This window comes from Nicotiana attenuata, chromosome 9 (assembly GCF_001879085.1).
Source record: "Nicotiana attenuata strain UT chromosome 9, NIATTr2, whole genome shotgun sequence".
NCBI classification, from domain to species: domain Eukaryota; kingdom Viridiplantae; phylum Streptophyta; class Magnoliopsida; order Solanales; family Solanaceae; genus Nicotiana; species Nicotiana attenuata.
Genome location: NC_031997.1, coordinates 25,489,132 through 25,504,934, shown reverse-complemented (window position 1 = coordinate 25,504,934; position 15,803 = coordinate 25,489,132). Strand labels below are relative to the sequence as shown.

Genomic DNA, 15,803 nt, shown 5'->3' with positions numbered 1-15,803 from the left:
TAATGTATATAGTGTCTTGTATATTATCTGAGTTATTTTTTCCAGCCAATCCTCAGAGGGCTCTTCAAATTTAAATTTGGACTTGGAATTTTCAAAAATTTGTTATTGTGAGTGTATCCAAGCTTATCATATTCTAGACGTACTTCTTCACATTCCAATTCATGAATCACATGTTCCAGGATTAATTTTTACAATTACCAGATTTTGTCATTTCTTTTCCTCTTATTTCCTAAACCATGACGTTTTGGATCTTTAGATGCAATCGTAACTTATAAATAAAACTATTTCAAACGCACTTTGATAGAGTGAGAGTATAAAGGAGGGCTAGCTTCTTATTTTCTAATATGGAGAGAGAGTTGAATTTCCTATTGATAGGCTTGATCAAAGATATGCGACTAATCAAATATTGTGGTTTAAAATGTTTATACGTCATAATATTTCCTAAGTTTAAATGAGTAATTACGCACATGAGGATTTCAACATTAGTTGGATAACCTAATATTGAGATATTTTGGTACCTCAAAGACCTCTTGGTTATTTAGCCGTACTATGTTTTTTTGTTACATAAATTATAAACAATCATTATGCTAGACTATGATTTCACATACACCATTTAACATTTGAACTTACATTTTTTTTTCTTCATATATATATATATATATATATATATATATATATATATATATATATATATATATATATATATATCCTTTCAGAATCTATGTTATACTATCTTATATTATAAACAAAATTTTGATTCAATTCATGTATATAGTGTCTGTATATTTTCTAAGTTACTAGTAGTTGTACCCGCGCGATGCGCGGTCAGTAATAAAAAATATTAATTAAATTAAATTATGATCGGACTTGTTTGATCCTATTAAATTGTATTGCTTTAATAAAATTCAATTGTCATCTTACTTGTCAATACGATATACCCAATAATGAAATCTCTATTAAATCAAAGGTACTTATATAGTTAGNGAATGACTTTTTTGTTCTATATATTTTTTTATTATATTAACCAATATTTAATACTCGCTTTCTTTTTGTCATATATGAGAAGATTTATAATTTATTACTGTTGAAATATTTTTTAATTTTAAATTTTATTCTATTCTTTTTTTTTTTTTGGTAACTAAATATTTTTATTTATCACCAAAGGTCTTTACAAATCCGTAGCTTAACTATCACAGTTAGCTAGCCATTCAATCATTCTCTGATGCAACTAGATTCTAAAAGTATTGACTATATCTCTAGTTTTTGCTACTGCTCTAATACTACAAATACATGCAATTTCTCTAGCTATTGATTCACTAGATCTATATATTTTCTCAAAAATTCTCATATTTCTCTCTATCCATATGCTATGAACATATTCTGTGTATATCATCTTCAATATCTGTGCAGTCCGAGTCTTTCCTTTAGCTCTTCTAATTGTCTCCTGTTGATGTTGCTGCCTATCACTTGTGTTCATTATCTTGCCATGAGTCCACTGATTCATTATGTGCCAGATACCTTTAGCAAAGTTGCATTCCCAGATGCTTATGTGTTTCTGCTGCATTTCCACACATAACACATTGTGTATCAATTTCCACACCCCATTTTACTAACCTGTCAGTAGTTAGTAATCTGCCCTGAAGTTGTAACCATAGAGTGAATTTTGCTTAGGACGAGCTGCATTGTTAAACATCATGTCNTTTCCTTTTATTTTAAAATAATTTAAAAACTACAACTTGAAACTACTCCCACCCAATTTGAATGGGTAGTTATTTTTTTATATATTTATTTTTTACTTTTTTTATATTTAATTATAAGATATCTATATTTATTAATCCAAATATAGTAACCAATAATATATATAGACTGAAACCAATTAATATATATATACTTAATAATTTTTCGTGCTCTACTATACTATTATTATCAGTAAAGCCCTTCCTGAAATTTTTACCATTAATTTTAATAGTTATAATTATTATTGTAATAGTACGTATAATTTGAAATTAAATTTTCTCTCTATATTATTTTCAATATAATATTTTAATAATAGTTTCAATTCTTATTAACATGACGTATATACTAATTATGGATGAAGCCTTAGAAGAAACTTTTACCATTGCTTTACATGATTGTTATTACAGTAGTACGAACAATTAAAATTATTTATCTCTCTATGTTATTTTTAACATATTATTTTAATAATAAATCCATTCATTATTAAAATTACCTATTTTAAAATTTATTATATTTATAAAGATTTAATGGTCTTTAAAATTACATTGAAAATATACCACTATTCTATTAATATATGTATATGATAAATTATATTCAATGTTTCATTTTCATTTTTTAGTTGTAATAATCCTCTAGCAACTCTTTTGGAAGGGACAGATTTGAATGTAATCTTCCTCTTAGAAGTGAAAGATCCAGAAATCTCGTATCTTAATTGTTGGCTCCTTGAATTCTTAGAATAGGGTCATTTAACATATTGGACTATTCTTACTTCTATCAATACAGGCAGAAAAACTAAATAATAATACATTGCGGAATAAACTAAAATAACTATAAACACATGTTGAATTATATGTAAGTAAAACAATACCTTTTCACCCTTCTTGTGTCATTCCCGATTTTCAGTACACAGATTTCAATTGCAACCATGATGCAGTCCATCTCTTGCGATTTTTTTTAGGGAATATTCACGACGATTCCATCATGGAAGAAACTATTTCATATTGCAATATAACCAATACTTGAATTTATCTACTACTATTTTCAAGTTGAACCGTGTAAAGGTTAAAAAACTGTATGGGAGACCAATTGTATATAGGAGTTTTATTTTAGATTCAAAATTTTAACCACCCATTTAAAAATTGGGAGTTATCTAAAGACTGGATAAGATTTGATTTTTTTTTCTTTTTTGCAAAAGCTTTAACTCAATTCAAAATTTACTCAAGAATTATAATAACTACCTGATTCCTTCGTGGGGTTATATATTTTAATTTCCTGTTTTGTTATTTTGAGTGGAGAGATTTGTGCTTATGATTTAGGAGAATATGTTTAGGGAGAGTATAACATGGATAAACTATTTCAGCAGTTGCAGTTAGGGCGTTGATTTTTTTTTTTTTTTTTGGTTTTTATATTTGAAGATATAAAGAGAAGTTGAGTTTTAACTCAAATCAAAACGTGGGGTTATCTATGTGCAAACACACGCATGAGATATTTAAAATAGGCCAACTAAGAAAGTAGAAGGATAATTTTTTTTAATAACAGCCAGGCCTATTAAGGGGAAGGAAATTTTATTTTTAATAGGCAAGTGTATCAATAAGAATAACTGCAAAAACAAAATCGTGGGAGGATTGGAAAAAAAATGTGGGAGGAATGGAAGTTTTCTAATAAAATAAAATTTAACTTTATTTTGCTGATTTGTAGTTTGAATTTGAAACTCCAACTATCTTGGAGAGTTGCCCTAATTTTGGACATGTGTTAGAATTGTAGGTATTCCACTAGTCAGCCTAACATGATTTTGCCTTTGTTATTCTATATAGATAGATTTTTTCAAGCCAATCCTCAGAGGGTCTTCAAATTTAAATTTGGACTTGAAATGTCCAAAAATTTGTTATTGTGAGTGTATCCAAGCTCATCATATTCTAGACGTACTTCTTCACATTCCAATTCATGAATCATATGTTCCAGGATTAATTTTTACAATTTCCAGATTTTGTCATTTCTTTTCCTCTTATTTCCTAAACCATGACTTTTTGGATCTTTTGATGCAATCGTAACTTATAAATAAAACTATTCAAACGCACTTTGATAGAGTGAGAGTATAAAGGAGCGCTAGCTTCTTATTTTCTAATATGGAGAGAGAGTTGAATTTCCTATCAATAGGTTTGATCAAAGATATGCGACTAATCAAATATTGTGGTTTAGAATGTTTATACGTCATAATATTTCCTAAATTTAAATGAGTCTAACGTACATGAAGATTTCAACATTAGTTGGCTAACCTAATATTGAGATATTTCGGTACCTCAAAGACCTCTTGGTTATTAGCCGCACTATATTTTTTTGTTACTTAAATTATAAACAAACATTATGCTAGATTATGATTTCACATACACCATTTAACATTTTGAACTTACATTTTTTTTCTTCATTTTTTTGTGTAATACCTCACATACATGTTTTAATATATGTAGTTATATCCTTTCAGAATCTATGTTATACTATCTTATTATAATATAAACAAAATTGTACTAATAACATGATATACACGTGCAATGCACGTGACGAGGAACTAGTAATATCAAAATATATGTTCGTTGACTTACACAAAATTTGAAGAGAAAAATATAAACTTAAGTGATGAATACTGAGCCTATTCTATAGATATTTATTGTTATTGCAAAGCACAAATGTATCGGAAGTTACTTTCAAATAAATGTGAAAAAATACCCTTCATTTTCCGGTTCGTGAAGTTGAATTCTAGGGAGAAATAAGTGTTCCTGTAGTAGTACTTATTTCTCCAAAACAAAGAATCAGATGACACTCTGCCAAGATATGAAGAAACTCTAAAAATCGTAAACACAATCATATCTTTAAAATCAAATATTGCAATTTCTGATCACTTATCCAAATTACTCTGAAGATCCTAGATTTATGATATTTCTATTATGCCAGTTTTTTAGTGACGCTCATGGTAGATTATAATGCTGGTCCATAACGTTGTTCAGAGGTGTAATGACCTTACGTCACTACGATAAGTTCATGATGTTTGTTTATAGCTCTTGCACATGTATATATGTATGTATGTATGTATGTATGGTACAACGGCGCTATAGACGCACCCTTGATCTGGTGGATATTATGATGATGATGATGATGACGACCACATAGGCTTGATGGTTCTATATGCGCGCGTGTATATATATATATATATATATATATATATATATATATATATATATATATATATATATATATATATATATGATGGCTCTATATGCGCGTAAATATTGTATTCATGCACATCATGCCCTCAATGCCAATACATAGCCAAATGTTAAGTTTCTCATTCCTCTTTTACATTGATATATCTCCTTATGTTATTTTATTCCATACATACTCGTACTCTGTTTGTACTGACGTCTCTTTTTCCTGGGGACTCTGTGTTTCATGCCCACAAGTCCCGATAGATAGGTTGCCGGTCCTAGTAGGGCACCAGCTCAGCGGAAGGTGTTGTTAGAGTCCACTTGCTCTGGAGTTGCCTTTTGTGTCAGAATACATATGTACATATGTGTATGGGTATGACGGGCCCTATCCCGACCTTATGATATTTATGCACTCCCTAGAGGCTTGAGACAAATGTCATGTGTATAGATGTTTTTCTCGGCCTTGTAGGCCTGTATCTCTCATGTATATCATTTTTGGGGTTGTCCGTTGCCGAGTATTGTTTATGTTATGTTTGTATTATCTAATTAAGGCCCTTCTGGCCCATTTACGCATGATCGTATAGTTAAGAATACGTTACGTTGGTGGTTGACAAGTAAGGCCCGGATGCCCGTCACGGCCCTTCGATTTGGGTCGTGACAGTATTGAGTTGTACAGGATAAGTAAACTGATTACTATATGACTTGAAATCCTCATCACTATTTCACCGTGGTTAGTCTTGATACTTACTAAATAAATGTGGTCGATTGTACTCATACTACTCTTCTGCACCTTGCATGCTGATCTTGGAGTTGAACTGTTATGGATAACGGAAGCCATCATTGAGGATGCACCCGCATTACTGATAGGAGCAACTACTTGTTCATGGTGGGTTAGGATTTATACTTCTACTTTTGTATATTCAAAGAGATAGTGTGTGTATTTTCTTCGTAGCAACATTGAAACTCTAAATCTTAGTGGCTCATGACTTGTACTATCAATCCTTGGGGTAACTGTATGAATTTTCTACTTCTTATTTGTTGTTATTGATGATCTTTCATTTGAGTTGTGTTATTCGTTGTTTGGCTTACCTAACATTTTGGGGTTTAAGTGCCATCATGACTAGGTGGAATTTTGGGCCGTGACAAAATACTTGTACAGAATCCATTTATAAAAGGAAAATTACTAGTAACATCGATGGTTAATTTACACGTATTCGAAATGTACTCGCTCGATTAGCACAAGAAATCATATTATTTACTTATTAGAGTATATTTATTTCAGACATGTAGTTTTCAAAAATATTAATCATAATAACGATTCACACAAAAGGGTTGTACATAGACTAATATTATTACTAGTTTCTGGAATACTGATTAGAAAAGTATTTTAAAGTAGTATAAATAATATCAAAATATGTGTTCGTTGACTTGCACAAAATTTGAAGAGAAAAATATAAACAGAAGTGATGAATATTGAGCCTATTTGATAGATATTTATTGTTATTGCAAGGCACAAATGTATCGGAAGTTACTTTCTAATGAATGTGAAAAAATACCCTTCATTTTCCGGTTCATGAAGTTGAATTCTAGGGAGAAATAAGTGTTCCTGTAGTAGTACTTATTTCTCCAAAAGGAAAAATCAGATGATACTCTCCCAAGATATGAAGAAACTCTAAAAATCGTAAACACAATCATGTCTTTAAAATCAAATATTGCAATTTCTGATCACTTGTTTTTCAAACTAAAATTTGAAAATCCTAGATTAATGATATTTATATTATGCCAGTTTTTTGGTGACGCACATGGTAGATACTGGGCGCATGATACAATCACCAAGAGAAAATATAGAATTGTACATAAGAAAATAAAGACACGAATCTCAATCTACATCATGGCAAATTGATATACATCCTTCCTGTATATGTTATTTTTTTTATCAACACAATTCCGTATATAAATATAAAAGCTCCAATATTATTTTACCTGCATGCAGATACACGTAAATGTTGGTTTAACTGATTTCTTGTTCCCCAATCTTAGCCTTTGGCTTTGGAGAAACAAGAGTTGAGGCCATGGAATTTGAATTAGATCTGATAAATGCCAAATTTTCCAATCTGTGATAGGTGGAATCTGACTTGGTTCGTCGATGTAATAAAGATCGTTTCTCAACAACCTCAATATCCCATAAAACTTTTTCGTAGGTCCTATTAGTATTGGGAGCGTCGTGTGTAATGGAGTTTCTCCATGGTGGTAATCCTCCATTAGGTCGAAGGTAAGTCCCCCAAAATGATTTGAAACGCACCTGAAATCCATCCCTTATGGGTTCCCATTCGGCCGATGGGTATGTGATCTTTTCTGGAAGATCAGCTTGGATGACTTTTTTCCCAGAAACACCTGGAATGAATGGTGTGTTGGTAGCAGTTAGGTATTTCCCCAAATAACTTTTAAGCCGAAGAGCGTCTTGTCTTCCCTCAACAAATTCCACTCTCCAAATTGCATCATTGTTTGATCCTTTCCGACTTTGTGATACCAATTCTTTGTCATCCATCGCTATTAGGTACTTGTCTTTCCGGTTTCTAAGCCGGACGCTCTCAGCCTTTTCGAATAGATCCATCACATCAATACTGAAAACAAACCAAAATTTTACATATGAGTTTATCGATGAGTTTGTTTTGATGAAGACTCAAAACTTGATATCTAATTTTGATTTATTTTGCGATTTAGTCTACCCATTTGTTGTAAGTGAAAAAACCTCACATGTTTGGTATGCCAAAAGAATATTAGGATCTTAAACATTAATATCCTTCTTGGACTTTCTTTAACAGTCTAAATTCACAAAAAAACACATGGTCAAGATTAATTCTTATTAGTAAATTAATATCATTTTAATATAAGTTAGGGTAAATTACTATAAATACCTTCATAATATGATTCGATCACGTATTTTAAACCAAGCACCTATACCCCTATATTTTGAAAATTGTGCACAAATACAACAGTGTTATCCGTGCTTTTCAAAATCATACATTTAAATCCTTTATACAATAAATCAAGAGTTATTTGCATTTTGCACCCTTAGTGTATGCAACCCTTTATAATTTGTGTTACTATCCCTGTAATGATTCGACCGGTCGTTTTGAGCATTTGCATTCCGTTCGATGATTCGAGGGCCTGAGTAGTTTTGTATGATATGTTACGACATGTGTGTATAGTCGGTTTCGATTTTCGGATAATTCGGGAATGATTTGGAATAATTGTTCTCATCTGAGAGGCTTTAAATTGGAAGTGTTGACCAAATTTGACTTTTGAGTATTTAACCTCGGATCGGAGTTTTGATGGTTCCGCTAGGTCCGGATGGTGATTTTAAACTTGGGCGTATACCCGAATTTTCATTTGGAGGCTTCTAGAAGATTTTGACACTAATTAGCGAAAGTTGGCAATTCAAAGGTTTGGAGGTTCATAAGATTATTGTTGTTGTTGTTGTTGATTCGTCTACAAAACTGGAAACGATCTAACACCTTATGGTTGTTGAGAGAAGAATGTATTTCCATTGCGGAAGAGTGAATCACGCTGTAAAGAGAAAAAGTTGTTGCAACACAAGAAGTTGGAAACTATAAAATGAAGTGAACTCGGAGATAGTGGCGGACCCAGAATTTTGTGTAAGCGGGTTCAATTTTAAAAGTACAGACTTTAGTCGTAAAATAGTAATTGTCAAGTGGGTTCAAATAAAATATTTATGCAATATTTATACAGCTTTATCGTAATTTATACATATACAGAATATTATTTTTTGATGAAGCGGATTGCCACCACGTGCTTCCGCCACTGCTCGGAGATGAAGACTGATGAACTCCATCAAAGATACTACTCCTTTCACGTAATATTCAGAACTAGCGATTCAATGTCTTCTGAATGTTAACCCATATATAGTAGTATCTGGTCAAAATTTTATATTCTTAGTGGGGGTCGGCATGATTGTGCTTTCAAATTCTTACTCAGTGCGAGAGTGTCAGCTCTAGTTTTGAGTGTTGTTTACCCTAAAAATTGGATAACAATTAAACTTATAATGTGGTTTTAAGAATATATGATTTCAGCTAGTATCAATTGACAAATGCAAAGAGTAATAACAGAAATTGACAATAATATAAAGCAAATCAGTGTTTGGACAGAGCCCTCGAGTTTGAATACCCTCGAGCTAGTTATGTAAGGACAGTTAAAATGCAACAAACTGATAAACAAGAGAATGTAGATTAAAGAGAGAATATTGTATTTCTTTTATCTGTGTGAACTTAAGGTGTCTACAAATGATGGGGACTCCTCTTTATATAGTAGAGGAATCCTAATTATGGTATAACTCTAATTACAGAAGGAAATCACATGATCAGCTAATTAAACGCCTTTGATTTGATCCGTTCCGAGATTCCCGCCGTGATCTTCGATCAGTCATGGATATCTTGCTTTCCCATTATTGTGCTTCACTCGCAGTCTGCCCTGTTTGACCTCGATCACTGCCAGCTTCGATCTCGGCAGGCACTTCGATTCTCGAACACAATACCTTTCCTTCGTCACTTTGATCCGCCCCACTTCGAGGCTAACCCTCGAAACAATTCCCTGATTTCGATTAAATAGCAAAATCGGATAGGCCCAGTTTTAATCGTATACAGATAGTCCCCTCGTTTCTTGGAGTGTAATGAGAAAAAGCGAATTGAGCCTTCGATTTTGTGCCTCGACCGATTATGATGTCACCCTCGTGACGTAAGCGATGGAAGCGACTGAAGTGTCCCGTCGGTACAGTTCCCAAAATCATTACTGAGCGTCAGTTGGTGGTCGGCCACCAGCGTATTTGAACCATCGTAGTGATCATTATAAATAGGTCTTCCAGATAATTTGTCAAATTTTACTTTCAAACTTCTCTTAATCTTCAAAGCGCTCTACTTCTTCCAAGTTTTTCAGTTTTGCAAATTCTTCAAATCCCGTTGTCAAGCTTCTCTCGAAACAACAAATCTTATCTTTTTCTGTCTCTAAACCCATATAAAAATGGCAAAAACATCAAAAACTGTTCCTCAAAAGGAAAAAGCTTCTTCATCGCGGTCGGCCGGCGATAAAACGTCGGTGGAGCCAGGCCTTGAGGAGTGCGTTCCCGGGGGTGTGATCTTACTTCTGACATCAAAGTCGAGAAAACTTCGTTGGTCCTTGGCCGATGTGAGCCAATTTCGAGATATATATGCTCGATAACTGAGGGCGACCTCAAGCAGGTGAAGAAAGATTGCCACTAGGAAGATGAAGAGGTGCTGATTCCGACCCTCGAAGAAGACATCACTACTCATGTGAAAGGGTTCCTAAGTGTTTACACTTACCCTTTCACGCTGGGCCCCGTCGATCCCGTCATCATCAATTTTTGCCGACAATAACAAATAACCCTAGGTCAGATCTATCCTTCTTTATGCGGATTGTCATTCTGCTCCGATTCTTCGTGAGCAAGGTAGAAGGGATGCCTTTCACCCTTGACCATCTCATCAGAATGTACAGCCCCCATCTCTATCGAAGCAGGTTGATAAGGCTTCAACGTCAGGCTACCAGGTGTTGTTCTCGAGCATAGACGAGTACAACGATCGAGGATGGATGGGCCGGTTCGTTCGAGTGAGGACTTCTGACATAATTTCGGCTGAGAAGATACCATTCCCCGAGGAATAGAACATGAAGCGTAAGTACAAAACCCACCTATAGCTTCTGTTTATTATTTTGTTTCTTTTTTCTTTTCTCATCGACATCCATTCCTATGATGTAGCGGCTTCTTGGGTGCCTGGTGCAATTCCGAACCTCGAGAGTTGGGTTCGAAAACTAGCCTCGACCTCTTCGTATGCTGAGCGCTCATGGCGCGATTTGGCAAAGGGTCGATGGGAGGCCAAGAATCATGGTAAGCTTCTTTACACTTATTTGATGCTCTTCTCTGAAATATTTCTTTTCGTATTTACTTGATTTCCTTTCGAATTCATACAGGTCTCGGAGACATTGCCGTTAGAGGCCCCCGTCTGGGGAGGAGGAGGCCCCGAAGCCGACGAAGGATAAGAAGAGGAAAAGGGTCTCTCCCTCTGATACTCCAAAGCCCAAGAAGACCAAGGCTCCCAGATCGAAAAAGGACATCGCCACCTTGCTTACAGATGTTACTCAGCTTCTAAGGGAGGAAGAAGAGGAAGATGAAGATGCTGACTTCGAGCTAGTAGCTCGAACGAAGAGGGGCGTCGAGGCCCCGAAGGCCGCTGAGCCGGTGATGATCGAAGAGGTTCAGCCTTGGACCTAAGAGATCTCGAGGGTGGCTCGAGCAAAGTCCTCGAGTTCTCAGAGGCTGAAGATGCCTCCTGTCATGATGAGCAATCAACGGATTTGCCTGAAGGGGCTAGTTCTGTGTCCCTTCGAAACGAAAAGAACGCCCCAAGTGACCTGCTTGGGGCAATAGACATTGACGATTCGTCGCCCCTCCCCACATTTTCCGAGGGGCAAATTCAGAAGGCCCAGGCCATGGAGACCCCCGATATGGGAATGGCAACGAAAGTGAGGACCTTTTTCATGGTTTCTTCATGGGAGTCAAAGATGCTTCCGATCTGGGGGATGCATCGAGTATCTTCGATGAGGCTCATCGACTCTTGAGTCAGGTAAGCCTTAGCTCCCTTTATCAATAGTACTTTTGCTTTTATTTTCTGTTGCCTGATTTTTTTTCTTTCTTCATAGGCCTTGACGCTTCATCGAGAAGCGTTTTCTAAATCCCGTGCAAAACTGAACCGGTGTGAGGCCGATCTTAAAAGGCTCACGGAGGAGAGAGATGCCCGATCATTCCGAACGGGATTACGTCCCAATCCTTTATTTCTACGATCTGCATTGTATGGTTGGTTCCGATCTCTGTTCGATCGGGGCTCTCTCTTGATGTCTCTTTGAATTCTACCTTCGGATCTATTTGGGTAAACAGAACCGGAAGGGGCTCCTAACTAATCATCCTCGACTCTGATCTTTGACTGGTATCGATTATGTACATCGGCCCAGGTCACAGCCGGATATTCAATAAGATTCTGCTTTAGTTGTCGTGATGCTACTGAACTTCGCTCGTTCAAACCTTGAGTGAAGGCTTGGACAACCCAATCATCGATGATCGGCGGTAGGTCCATGTGTTCCAACTGGAACCGAGACACGAATTCCCTTAGCATTTCATTGTCCTTTTGTCTCACTTTGAAGAGGTCCGACTTCCTAGTCGTAACCTTTATTGCTCTGGTGTGTGCCTTTACGAATGAATCAGCAAGCATGGCGAAGGAAACGATGGAATTGGGCGTCAAATTGTGGTACCATATCATCGCCCCTTCGATAAAGATTCTCCGAATTTTTTCAACAAAACAAATTCAATTTCATCATCCTCTAAGTCATTTCTTTTTATAGCGCATGTATAAGAGTGACATGCTCATTAGGATCAGTGGTTCCATTGTACTTAGGAATTTCTGGCAAGCGGAACTTCTTTGGAATGGGCTTCGGAGCCGCACTTGGTGGGAAAGGCTTCTATACGAACTTCTTCGAGTCTAAACCCTTTAGAATCGGGGGTGCCCCCGGTATTTGATCAACCCGTGAGTTGTACGTTTCTACCTTTTTATCATTAGCCTCAATTTTCTTTTCTCCCGATTCGATCTGTTTGGTGAGCTCCTCGAGCATCTTCATGAGTGGGGGATCAGTTCCCGATCCATTATCATTCGATTTCTCCCGTACAGGTTTGACCCTCTGAACAACTTCCTGTGATCCATTATCTCTGTGAACGCTATTTTCAGGTTCGACGCCTAAATTTCCATGAATGGCAACACGAGAACCAATAGCGACCAGGTCTATAGTCGGTGGTCCATGGGGATTGACTGGAGGTACTTCATTTCCCGGGGCGACTACGTTCTCGTTCTCGCCATGAAGACCAAGGCCGGCGTCTATGTGAGTGGGCACTGCTTAAGAGTTTGACATGTTGATTCCTGAAATCAAAGACACTTACGAAAACAAGCGTAAAAGCAGTGTGTGTTATGAGGATTAATACTAGGCAATAACTATTATCCTTAGCCCCACGGTGGGCGCCAAACTGTTTACCCTAAAAATTATATAACAATGAAACTTATAATGTGGTTTTGAGGATACGTGATTTCACCTTGTATCAATTGACAAATGCAAAGAGTATAATAATAGAAATTGACAATAATATAAAGAACCCAGTGTTTGGACGGGGCACTCGAGTTTGAATACCCTCGATCTTGTTATGTAAGGACAGTTAAAATGCAACAAGCTGATAAACAAGAGAATGTAGATTAAAGATAGAATATTGTATTTCTTTTATCTGTGTGAATATAAGGTGTCTAAAAATGATTGGGACTCCTCTTTATAGTAGAGGAATCTTAATTATAGTATAACTCTAATTACAGAAGGAAATCACATGATTAGCTAATTAACCGCCTTCGATTTGATCCTTTCCGAGGTTTTCACCGTGATCTTCGATCAGTCACGGATATCTCGCTTTCCCGTTATTGTGCTTCGCACGGAGCCTGCCCTATTTGACCTCGATCATTGCCAGCTTCAATCTCAGCAGGCACTTCGATTCTCGAACACAGTACCTTGCCTTCGTCATTTTGATCCGCTCCACATCGAGGCTAATCCTCGAAACAATTTCCTGGTTTCGATTAAATAGCAAAATCGGATAGGCCCAATTTTAACTGTATACAAGTGTGTCTAAGTAATTATAACTATTGAAGACCTGAAATTATGAAAAGGAAGAATACGTTTGTCTTTTGAAATACGAACATCTGAATTGTAAAGATTAGAGAAATTTCTTGGTAGTGCACATCTGACGTCCTAGCCATATCTTGTTTATTGAAATGGATTGGATCAAATTATGCTTGTGTCTATAGACTGTCTAAATAGTTCAGTAGTATTAGCAATGGCTACCCAATGTAAGAGTTAACTCCTATAAAAAGGAGCTACGTTTAAGATGCTTGTTTACTTGCTTTAACTCAAGCAGGTGATGTGGCTTCACACACGGATTTAAGATTTCTATAACATGGGTGCATCACTAAAGAAAGGAGAAAAAAAATATGAAGTGGAAATTAATCTATGTTCCTTGGATAAATAACGCAGTATTAAACCAAGTGCACTATTCAGCATTTGCGAAGCATGGGTGCCAACATATAATATTAGACCAATTTTAGAAAATACATACATAAAATACCTAGTTTGGCGGAGAGATTATGGATTCAGTCATGGGTTCACGCACTCCATTAGGTACCCTCTAAGTCCACCCGTGTGGCTTGTCTCACTGATGCCGGGTGACCTTTATGCCAAAATGTTCTCAGTCGTAAAGATTGTTCCTCTTGGCTAACCAAGAGGAAAAAAACCCTTTTCTGGTACCTTCGGGATCCAAATCAAAATATGCCGAAAATCAACGTCCTCCCTATTCAACAAACAAAGAACACACAGTTATTTTCTTTGGTGCATTTTGTTTATGTAGTAACTCCATCAACCTTTGGAACTTGACTACTTCCAAATCCTGTAGGTTTCTCCAAACGTCAAATCCCAAAAAAAAATTTCTCCATCTTGTAGGCTTCTGGCTTGTTGGACTATCGTGTCCTTTTGGCACGAAATGCTATAAATGTTACTAGGAAAGTAATGCTCAAAGTGTTCTTCCCCCAGACCTTTTCACTAATCCTCCTCCCGTCTCCAATACGAAAAGATGCATTTGTGCTAAACTCTTCCCATCCATTCATTATATTTCTCTGTAATCCGCATCAACAAAGCATAGTGATGTTCTTTGTCCTCTAACCCCCTTCCAAAACTCCGTATTTTTCTACTATTACCTTCCTCCATAGAGCATTTCCATGACCATTTTCCTAGTAAAGCCTTATTAAATGCCCTTAGATCTTTAACACTTAGGAGTCGTGATTGTCTCCCATCTCAATCAATGAAACGTTGAAACTATAATGTATTTAGAAATATGGTGAGTTGTTAATACAGAGGGCTCAATTGCTTTAATTGAATTTTGGGTTCTTATTCAGCAAGGGTGTGTTATGGAACTTACAAATTTTTGAAACCCCTCCCCTCCAATGTTTGGGGCGGGATTGGGCTTATAGAAAAGCAACCATTCTTCTGTACATTGTAATTATTTCTTGTCTCTATGAGCTTTTTGCCAGAATATTATTAGTTACCTAACAAAGGAGACAATCTGCAATTTGTTTTTTTGAAATTAGGGCGTTTCAATTTACCCGCTTGGAAGTAACTGTGAATTAAAGAAAGTGGATTCTTCAGTGATTTAGCCCAAGGTAACTTTGTTTTCGTCAAAGATTATGTATACAAGAAGCCAGATATATCAATGCTTCCATTTCCCATTTTGCCCCAAAAGATGAAGATCGAGCAGATAAGGAACCACCTTAAAAAATAAGGTGGTCTCAATGCTTCTGTGATTGGCAATAATCTTCGCAGAAAATCCAAATCCTTGAAACAAGCTTGCTATAAAGATGTAATATACGGATAGTGCAATTATGGAAGCGGAAGAAAAAGTTTCTAATGGTGAATGGTGAGTACCTTCCAATTTGCCACATGTTAAAAAAGAATGTGTCAATGTGTGGAATATTCTATAATATAGGACTAAGATAAGGGAATAGGGAGATAATGGAAGTGAAGTGATGGAGCGAGCAACCTAAGTTGCAGATAATGGAACGGGAAAAAAATGTGTTTCCAAATATCCATGTAAAATAGGTTATGTGGAAATTGTTTACCTTAAAATTGGATAACAATTAAACTTATAATGTAATTTTAAGGACATGTGGTTTCACCTAATATCAATCGATAAATATGAAGATTAAT

At 35.8% G+C, this 15,803-nt stretch overlaps 1 pseudogene; it reads right to left on the bottom strand.

Moving 5' to 3' along the window:
* LOC109232601 overlaps nt 1-15,803 on the bottom strand; it is a 134,822-nt pseudogene that overhangs the window by 18,029 nt on the left and 100,990 nt on the right.